Raw genomic sequence first — 11,157 nt, 5'->3', positions numbered from 1 at the left:
AATTTTAAGTGTTTGGGCATCTTGGCGTTACAGAGAGCAACTATTATAAAATATTCACCAGATAGTATTTCACCCCATCTAGATAACACTCAGCTTTTCCCATACTGTCTGATAGATGTTAGAGGAACACTGCTCCAAATTAAAGAATTTTGGGGAAGAAATACCAACATTAATTAAAAAAAAAAATCAGAGGAAAAGTATAATAGAAACATGTCACCACTTTTTCACCCACTCGTGGTTTTGGCTTAGGGTCCTTTCACACTGTGTTCTTTGCCATGTTCAGTGGTCGCCTCAGTATTTATGTCCGAACCCCCCTCAAAATGAGATTCGAGGGTATGCACCCAAGGGCCATTGACTATAATGGTGCCAACAAAGTCAATGTCTGTCATGCATCATTTTTGGGCGTATGTAGAAGGGAGGACCGAGCTGCTACGGTTCCTGAAGCGTGGTGTCCGGAACTGCTGGGGCCGAACCTCCTGTTCCTGGAGGGAACGAGAATGCAGCCGGAACGAGCCAGTAACCTCGGTGAAGGGGGCGTGGCCAGTCAGTGTGAGGTAAAATGGGTTGCGCGGCAACTGAAGCGGTCTTCCCGCCAAAATGGATCGCAGCTGCAGTGAGGGGTATGTTAGGCCGCAACGTGCAGAGACGGGGTGGCTGCGTGAGAGACTTAATGATATTGGTGGGCACGCAGGAGAAGGCGCGCCAGGCAGAGCAGCGTGGATGTCCGGGTGTCGGCTGGCACACTGAGGAACAGGCACGCGCACGCCGAGCAGAACCGTGCAGAGCAGCCATTGAGGTGACGGCGGCTGCTCAGAGAGACACGCGCTGAGTTGAACCTTGCGGCGAGCTTTATCCTTTTGCTCTGCATTTATATGGACTAGGGGTTCAGCGGGCAAAACTCTGTTCTGCAGCATTTGTGTTACGGCATCCCTGCACCTGCTTATTACACACCTACAGGAGGCGGACACCCAGACACAGCAGACTGCAACAAGAGACAATATCTATATGTGAACATAATATTTTATGCAACATAATCTCAATTTTGTTAGATAATCCAATTTCTTACATAAAGCTCTCCTTTTAGGCTAAGTGCACATGTACCGGAACTCTCGCGGAAATTACCGCAAGAATTCCGGAATTCCATTCCGCGGGAAAATCGCATTTTAAATTCCCGCAATTTTCCCGCGGAAAAACTAGCATTTTGCAAGCGTACTTAGCTTGCAAAATGCTAGTGTTTTCCAAGCGATCTGTAGCATCGCTTGGAGAACTGATTGACAGGTTGGTCACACTCGTCAAACACAGTGTTTGATGAGTGTGACCCACTTTTTACTACTGAGGCCGCCTATGCGGCCTCAGTAGTAAAAGATAGAATGTAAAAAAAAATAAAAAATATTGTTATTCTTACCTTCCGGCGTCCCGCGAAGCCTTCCCGCCTCTCTCCACGCTCTCGTTCCCAGTAATCCATTACGAAAATGCCCGCTATGACGTCCGTTCTCGCGGGATCGCGATGTCTCGCGGTAATTCGCGATGACGTCGCGCGAATGACCGCAAGACTTCGCGATCCCATGAGAACGGACGCCATCGCGGGCATTTTCGCAAAGGCTTACTGGGAACGAGAGCGTGGAGAGAGGCGGGAAGGCTGCGTGGGACGCCGGAAGGTAAGAATAACAATATTTTTTATTTTAAATTCTTTTTTTTACAGGGATATGGTACCCAAAGCCTGGAGGACAGTCTCCTCTCCTCCGGACTGTGGGTACCATCCGCAAATGTTCTGCTTACTTTCCGCATGGTGTGCACAGCCACATGCGGGAAGTAAGCGGAACAATGCATTCCTATGGGTGCGCAGATTCTTACATTCCTCCTTGTAACTCCATTGATAGCTATGATCCGCCCAGTGTGACTCGGCAGTCGACTCCTAGAGCTGCAGCTCCTAGGCAGAATAACAAGCGTTAATCTTTGCTGAGCTGAGGTTTTTGATTGCCTGTTGTCACATGATGTGGGAGAATTAGCCATGCCTGCTCTTTATCTACTCCAGCTAGCTGTGCTTTGCCAGCAATTGTTTCTCTATCCTGGTCTGGAGAGGTGGACACCTCCTGGTTATTAATGGTTATTTCAAAAGTTGTTGTGAGCAGTGTTTGATGAACCTTTTCTTTTTTCCCGAGCTGTCTTTATATCACTTTGTTGCCTCTTGGGCTTTACACTTTCCTTTGTGTATTTCCCTTACAGAGTGCTGAGTGATTGTGATTTTATTTTACCCTATAAGTCTTGTTTGTATTTCCCCCATACACTGTACAGACTAGTGCTAAGGAAGGAACGAGGCCCAGGCATATCCCCCTTCACCTTCAGGGGTAATCCTGCGGACAGGGATATCCCAGGGCCTGAGAGTCAGTAGAATGCACATCTGCTATCCCACAGTCACAGCGTGACACCCTCATCCTGGGCTCCTTCCTGGTATATATGTCCCCCATACTAGTATATATGACCTCCATCCTGGTATATATGTCCCCCATTCTGTTAAATATGTTGCCCTTCCTGGTATATATGTTACCCATCCTGGGCACATCTTGGTATGTGTCCCTCATTCTACCGCTGTTCTGCAATGCATTGAAAAAAAAAAAATTATTATACTCACCTTCCCTCTGCTCCCCCACCATGCAACATCCTATTCTGAAGCCAGCAGCTGCCTTCAGCAAATAAGTGAAAGGAGCGCATGACATCAATGCCATGCACTCCCAGTCATATGCACGTTGACGTCAGTAGCTGACCTCTGGTTGCCTGGCAATGCCCAAACCCAGCATATCCACTGTGCCGAAATACACTTCAACTGACTGTGCATCTGGGAATGCACATCCCGTTGAAGTTTGTGCTGGTGTTGGCTGGACCCCCTCCCACACAAGCCTGGTTGCGATCTCTACTGGGAATGTGTGACGTTCAGGAACAGAGTACGTCCGAGAGTGGACCCTCTGGGTCGCGGGTCTGGAGCCCCTGAGCCGAGCACGCCAGGTGAAGACCGACCCCTATACAGGGATCGTTAGGGGCAGGAACGCAGGGGGCAGAACCGCGACAGCCGGTACCAAGAGGGACGGCTCGAAGGACAAGGCGGGGTAACGGAGGAAACCAGGCAGCAGTTAATAGAAAGGTAGCAAGATGTTGCTACCAGTGGCAAAGGAGTACGGAGGCACGAGCCACCGGAGGGAGAGTAGGGACGGACGGGCCTAGGACAGGGAGCCCAGAAGACAGGCAGCAGAGGCACTGGGAGAGAGAACGGAAGGGACAAGGCTGAGGCAGGCAGAGGGGAACCGGGCGAGACACAGGGCAGGCAGAGAGGGGACTGAGCAAGACACTGGACAGGCAGAGAGGGGACTGAGCACGACACAATGCAGGCAGGGGTACTATAGCAAAACTACAGCAGCCAGAGTGCAGGATTGCCACACAATCATCAGGCGTCTTCCCCATAGGGAGGACGCCTGAAATACCTACTGGCCAGGAAGTGGGCGGTGGGCCCCGCCTTCAGCGACACCCACCGCTGGATGAAGGAAGCGGGCGGGCACGCGCCCGCGACCTAGGGACAGAGCGCGGGGATGCAGCAGCGCGGAAGACCGGGTAAGAGAGCGCACCACCGGGGGGCGGCGGTGGGGACCGGCAGCGGCGGTTACTGCCGCAGAAGAGACATCGGCGGGCTCGGCCACCGATGTCACAGAATGTAATTGTTGCACCGCTGCATGTAGACATTAGATAGTGTTCACACAGGCAATGAGGTCCAGTTCAAACACGTGAAGTGATACAGCCTCTTCTGGACACAGAAAGTATAACTCACCCTTTTGAAACTCAGTCCTTCTCTCACTGCAGGCTAAACAATGCCAGAGTCTTTCCCAGATAGCAATTCAGTTTGTGCACCAAGATCAATGTGCTTCACATTCACTGGTTACTCACCAGCTCCAACACGTCTCAGGCTCTGGTAGACTATCCACCATTAGGCTACGTTCGCACAATGACTTTTTGGTGATTTTGTACGCGATGATTTTGTAGTTTTAAAAAAATGCTAGAAACCTATTTTAATGAGCACAGAAATTCTGCAATGTCAAAAGCTCATCGTGGGAACATAGCCTAAACTGGTCCTTTTACTCTCTAATGCAGATGTTGAGTATTTGATGAGTTTTTTTTCCTCCAGGGGTCAAAGCAGTTTAACCCCTTAACCCCCAAGGGTGGTTTGCACGTTAATGACCGGGCCATTTTTTACAATTCTGACCACTGTCCCTTTATGAGGTCATAACTCTGGAACGCTTCAACGGATCTAGGCGATTCTGAGAGTGTTTTCTCGAGACATATTGTACTTCATGTTAGTGGTAAAATTTAATTGATATAACTTGCGTTTAATTGTGAAAAAAACGGAAATATGGAAAAAATCTTGAAAATATTGCAATTTTCAAACTTTGAATTTTTATGCCCTTAAAATAGAGAAATATGTGACACAAAATAATTACTAAATAACATTTCCCACATGTCTACCTTACATAAGCACAATTTTGGAAACAAGTTTTTTTCTTATTAGGAAGTTATGAGCGTTAAAAGTTGACCAGCGATTTCTCATTTTTACAACAAAATTTACAAAACCATTTTTTTAGGGACCACCTCACATTCAAAGTCACTTTGAGGGGTCTATATGCCAGAAAATACATAAAAGTGACACCATTCTAAAAACTGCACCCCTCAAGCTACTCAAAACTACATTCAAGAAGATTATTAACCCTTCAGGTGTTTCACAGGAGCAGAAGAAACGTGGAAGGAAAAAAATGAACATTTAACTTTTTAGTCACAAAAATGATCTTTTAGCAACAATTTTTTTATTTTCCCAAGGGTAACAGGAGAAATTGGACCCCAAAAGTTTTTGTCCAATTTGTCCTGAGAACGCTGATACCCCATATGTGGGGAGGAACCACTGTTTCGGCGCATGGCAGGGCTCAGAAGGGAAGGAGTGCCGTTTGACTTTTTCAGCCTAAAATTGGCTGAAATTGAGATCGGACACCATGTTCCGTTTGCAGAGCCTATGATGTGCCTAAACAGTGGAAACCCCCCACAAGTGACCGCATTTTGGAAACTAGACCCCCTAAGGAACTCATCTAGATGTGTGGTGAGCACTTTGAACCCCCAAGGGCTTCACAGAAGTTTATAACGCCCGGGCGTAAAAATCATATTTTTTCCACAAACAAGATGGTTTAGTCCCCAATTTGTTATGTTCCCAAGGGTATCAGGAGAAATTGGACCCCAAAAGTTGTCCAATTTGTCCTGAGTGCGCTGATACCCTATATGTGGGGGAGAAACACTGTTTGGGCATACAGCAGGGCTTGGAAGGGAAAGAGCGCCGTTTGACATTTTCAACCTAAAATTGGCTGAAATTGAAATCGGACGCCATGTTCCGTTTGGAGAGCCCATGATATGCCTAAACAGTGGAAACCCCCCCCAAGTGACCCCATTTTGGAAACTAGACCCCCTAAGGAACTTATATAGATGTGTGGTGAGCACTGTGAACCCCCAAGTGTTTCGCTAAAGCTTATAATGCCCGGGTGTGAAAAAAAAATAATCGTTTTTCTTTCCTCAAAAATGCTCTTAGTCCCCAGTTTGTTATTTTCCCAAGAGTATCAGGAGAAATTGGACCCCAAAAGTTGTTGTCCAATTTGTCCTGAGTGCGCTAATACCCCATATGTGGGGGAGAAACACTGTTTGGGCACACGGCAGGGCTCGAAAGGGAAGTAATGACGTTTTGGAATGCAGACTTTGATGGAATGGTCTACGGGCGTCACGTTCCATTTGCAGAGCCCCTGATGTACCTAAACAGTGGAAACCCCCCACAAGTGACCCCATTTTGGAAACTAGACCCCCTAAGGAACTTATCTAGATGTGTGGTGAGCACTTTGAACCCCCAAGTGTTTCGCTAAATCTTATAATGCCCGGGCGTGAAAATATAAAATCCTATTTTGTTTCCACATAAATTACTTTTAGTCCCTAATTTTTAATTTTTGCCAAGGGTAACAGGATAAATTTGACCCCAAAAGACGTTGTCCAATTTGACCTGAGTACGCTGGTACCCCACATGTGGGAAAAAACTGTTTAGGCACATGTCGGGACTCGAAAGGGAAGTAGTGACGTTTTGGAATGCAGACTTTGATGGGTCTGCTGGCGTCATGTTCCGTTTGCAGAGCCCCTGATGTGCCTAAAAAGGAAAAAAAACCACGTGACATCATTTTGTATACTAGACCCCAAAGAACAAATCTAGATGTGCCCCCAACTAAACTAATGTAAATTAGTAGTGCATGGAGGTGTGGTACAATTTGAAGCAATCCTTCATACACAGGCCAGGTTTTTCGGGACAGGTGTCGCACTGGTAAATGGTGTTCTTGCGTATTCCCTTTCTGTAACACACTCGGCACCTTTTTTGCGGTTTACCCTTTCTACCAGTTGGCGGGACCACCCCCGGAAAATGCTGACCTGGCACGATACGAGCACCTTCAGTTCCGGAAGTACTGGGACCCGCTCCTTCCTGAGCGCCAAACATCAGGGCCTTAACCACTACCTCCTGGAAATGAAGGTACGACATATCGCTGTGGCATGTACATTGTGACAGCAGGAATGCGTTGAGCATTGCCATTTGTACGATGTGCATGGCCAGCTTTTTGTACCACGCCCTGGCCTTTCTGAGAGCATTGTACGGTTGGAGGTATTGATCGGAGAGATCAACGCCCCCCATGTTTTTGTTGTACCTCACTACACAGGTCGGTTTGCTGACCTGTGTGGAGGTACTCCGTACAGTGCAGAGGGTGCTGCCATCACCGTGTATGGTGGTCAAGAGATGGACAGCCCTCTTGTCCTTGTACTTAACCACCAGTAGGTGGTCACTACATTGGGCTCTGCTGTCACCTTTTCTGAGCATCTGCCCAAGTAGCGTCTTCGGAAGGCCTCTCTGATTCTTGCGGACAGTACCGCAGGCTGCGGTACCTCACGCAGAGAGGGATTTGTAGAGTGGGATGCTGGTAAAAAAGTTATCAGTGTAGAGGTGATAACCTTTATCCAGCAGTGGGTGAAACAAATCCCACACAATTTTCCCACTCACTCCCAGGACAGGAGGACACTCAGGGGGTTCAATCTTGGTGTCCTTTCCTTCGTAGACTCTAAACCTGTGAGTGTACCCTGAGGTACTCTCACAAAGTTTGTAGCGTCTGATTCCATACCTGGCCCTTTTACTGGGCAGGTATTGACGGAATCCGAGCCTTCCCTTGAAATGGACCAAGGACTCATCCACGCTGATCTCCCTTTGGGGCACGTACACTTCAGCAAACTTTTTGTTGAAGTGTTCGATGGCCGGCCGAACTTTGAACAGACGGTCAAAGTTGGGGTCATCTCGTACGGGACACTGTGCATTATTGGTATAATGCAGAAACTTGTGGATGGCCTCAAAACGCGTCCGGACTATGACCATTCGGAACACTGCAGTGTTGTATAAAATATCAACACTCCAATATTGCCGAATTTCCAGCTTCTTCAGTTTCCCCATGTGGAGGACCAGGCCCCAAAATTGCATCATTTCAACTGCGTCCACAGGAGACCAGTTGGAATATGATGAACGTGGGTTTTCCGCCAAAAATTGACGAGCGTACAAATTAGTTTGCTCCACCATGAGGTTAACAAAATCCTCAGCGAAAAAGACTTTGAAAAAGTCTATTTCTGTGAGGTCGGTGGTGTCAAACTTGATTCCTGATTCTGCCACAAAATCAGGAATCAGTGGCTCGTAATTTTCGGGGGGCGAAGTCCATACAGGGTCTACTGAATCAGCTTCGGGCATGGTGGGCGCTGCCTCATCTTCTGTCCTGGAGCGTCTGCGTGGCGGTTCCGCAGGACCCGAAGAGGAAGATGAGGATGGTGAAGAGGAAGAGGATGAAGAATCCGAAAAATAAAGAAAAGTCGGATCCTCGTCCTCGCTATCAGTGTCGGAGGCAAGATAAGAATATGCCTCCTCCATTGAATAGCGCTGTTGGGACGAACGTGATGGGCGGGACATTTTTTGTGAAAGTGGTGCTTGGGTGTACTTTATTTATGTGTATGTGTGGGGGGCCATTGATTGGTGCACACTATTCTGTAAAGAAAAAGCTAAAAGAAAAAAGGAAATGGGGAGAAAAATACCTGTGAAAAGAAAAGTCTAAAACAGCAGGCCTTAACTCTGATAAGTGAACGGCGTCACTTATCAAAGTTCAGTGGCGGCTGCTGGGTGTGCATACAGGTGTGGTGCAAGGGGGGGTGAAAAAAGGAAATCAGCAGGCACAAGCTCTGATAAGTGAACTATGTCACTTATCACAGTTTGGCGGCTGTGGGATGCGAATAAGGAGTTGGCGCAAAGGGGGCTGCTAAATGTGGTCACAGAGGCGGTGCAAAGGGGGATGGAGGGGGTAAAAGGAGGGGGAAGGGGGGATGAAGAGAGATCGGACAGGGATCAGGGATTAGCATTTACACTTGTAGATAGGTGACGCAAAGGGGGGTGAAAAAAAAGGAAATCAGCAGGCACAAGCTATAATAAGTGAACTATGTCACTTATCACAGTTTGGCAGCTGTGGGATGCGAATACGGAGTTGGCGCAAAGGGGGCTGCTAAATGTGCGCAGAGAGGTGGTGCAAAGGGGGATTGAGGGGGGTAAAAAGAGGGGGAAGGGGGGATGAAGAGAGATCGGACAGGGATTAGCACTTACGCTTGTAGTCAGGTGGCGCAAAGGGGGGGTGAAAAAAAAGGAAATCAGCAGGCACAAGCTATGATAAGTGAACTATGTCACTTATCAAAGTTTGGCGGCTGTGGGATGCGAATACGGAGCCGGCGCAAAGGGGGCTTAGGGGAAAAAAAAGCAAGCACGAGTGATGATTGGTGAACTGCGTCACCAATCAACCCTCGGCGGCTGCTAAATGTGCACACGGAGGTGGCGCAAAGCGGGGGTGGAGGGGGGTAAAAAGAGGGGGTAGGGGGGATTGGGGGGTATGAAGCTAGATTGGGGGGATGAAGCTAGATTGGGCAGGGATCGGGGGATCAGGCAATACTTACAGTTGTAGGGTTTTTCTTTCTTCAGCAGGTATTGTGATGCTGCAAGCTGCTGTGGCACCACAATACCCAGCACACCAGGAGATCCAGACGTATGACCGCTCTCTAGGGAGTGCTCAGCTAGTGTGAGGACCCCCTGCAGAGCTGTCATACAGGTCACAGGCACGTCAGGGACAGGTCACCGAGCGGTCACATCGCTGTTGTGACCTGTCATTGGTGGGATCGAATGATAACATCGATCCACCAATCCCGGCACTGCCTGGTGACCATGGCAACCGCCTAGGATCGGAGCTCACAGCTCCGATTCAAAGGCAGGTCATGCCCAGGTCATCAGCAGGGCACAGAGCGGTCACAGAGTGACAGCAGCTGTGCCCTGTGGTTGGCGCGATCGCCGATCTAATCGATCGCGCCAACCAGCTCCAGCAGGCCCTGCTGGGCCTGTATCAGGTCCCTGCCTAGGATCGGTGCTAATACAGCACCGATCCGGACTGGTACTGGCAGGGCAGAGCGGCGCAATAGCTCCGCTGTGCCCTGCGATTGGCGTGATCGCCGATCGCGCCAATCCGGGGGGGTTTTGCCAGTGCCTGGTGTTGCCAGGCACCGGGTCCGGGATTGAGTACATTGGTACTCGATCCTAGCCTAGGACATCATTGTTTCAGCCGCGCTGATTGGCTGAAAAAATGAGAAGCGCTGTGATTGGCTGTTTCGATTTCAACAGCCAATCACAGCGCTCGGGAGGAAGGGAGGGGGGCGGCAGACCCAAGGATGCCGAGGCCATCTACCATAAGGTAATATGGCATTGGAATTTTAATGCGATCATCGCGACTTAAGTCGCGATGTCGCATTAAATGCCATGACGTACTATCCCGTCCCTGGTAATTAAGTCCCAGGGCACATGGACGGGATAGTGCGTCATATGGCAGAAAGGGGTTAATTAGTCTCCATGGGAATCAAACACACAGCCTACATCTTTTCAGGCAATAGCTAATGCTATGAGCCACAGATGATATTGACTAGATTTGGAGGATTTTCTATAATTGAAGCTGCTTTGAGCCCACAAGCAGATTATACTGAAAGGCCGGGTTATGACTTGCGAGAAACTCGCACATGTCTTGCACCTCAATGGCCGGCACTGCCGCCGGCACTCGGGACTGGAGTGTGCGGCTGCATGTATTTCTATGCAGTTGCACACTCCGGTCCTGAGTGCCGGCGGTAGTGCTGGGTATTGAGGTGTGAGACTTGTGCGAGTTTCTCGCAAGATTGACCCCGGCCAAACACAGAGATACATCTGTATATAGCAGTGTATTTCTAAATATTAGTATTCTAGAGATGAAGAAAGTCAGATTTTTTTTGTTCCTATAAAACTATAAAAAAAAATGAAAAACAATGACAAAAATGTTACAAATTTTTCTTGAGATCTGGTCTCCTAGGAATCAAACCCACAACTTAAAATCAGTGTTGTCAGCAGCTAGAGTTAAAGGGAATCTGTCATCAATTTTTTTGCCTATCGGCTGTGGCCACCGCCATCAGGGGCTTATCTACAGCATTCTGTAATGCTGTAGATAAGCCCCCGATGTTACCTGAAAGAGAAGAAAAATGAGTTAGATTATACTCACCCAGGGGCATTCCGGGTCCGGTTCGGGTCCGGAGGGAGTCGTCCGGTCTGGCACCTCCCATCTTCATACGATGCCGTCATCTTTATTCCTGGCCGTCTCGACTCCGGCGAAGGCGCATTGCTCTGCCCTGTTGAGGGAAGAGCAGAGTCCTGCAGTGCACAGGCATAGGACCTCTTCCGACACCTGCGCACGTCAGTAACGCTCCTGGGTGAGTATAATCTAACTCATTTTTCTTCTCTTTCAGGTAACATCGGGGGCTTATCTACAGCATTACAGAATGCTGTAGATAAGCCCCTGATGCTGGTGGCTGCAAAAAAATTGATGACAGATTCCCTTTAAGAGATTATCGTGATACATGGAGAGATACTTTGTATATAGTGTGGTGTAGTGACCACTGTGTCCGCTAGGGGGCGCTGTGTGGGTGTCCCAGGAGAGAGGATGAGTGGCAGGGTGCTGAATGATCGTT

This window comes from Dendrobates tinctorius, unplaced genomic scaffold, assembly GCF_039654945.1.
Source record: "Dendrobates tinctorius isolate UK_male_01 unplaced genomic scaffold, ASM3965494v1 ptg000084l, whole genome shotgun sequence".
Lineage (NCBI taxonomy): Eukaryota > Metazoa > Chordata > Amphibia > Anura > Dendrobatidae > Dendrobates > Dendrobates tinctorius.
The sequence above is the reverse complement of the archived record's forward strand: the minus strand, read 5'-3'. Positions refer to the sequence as shown.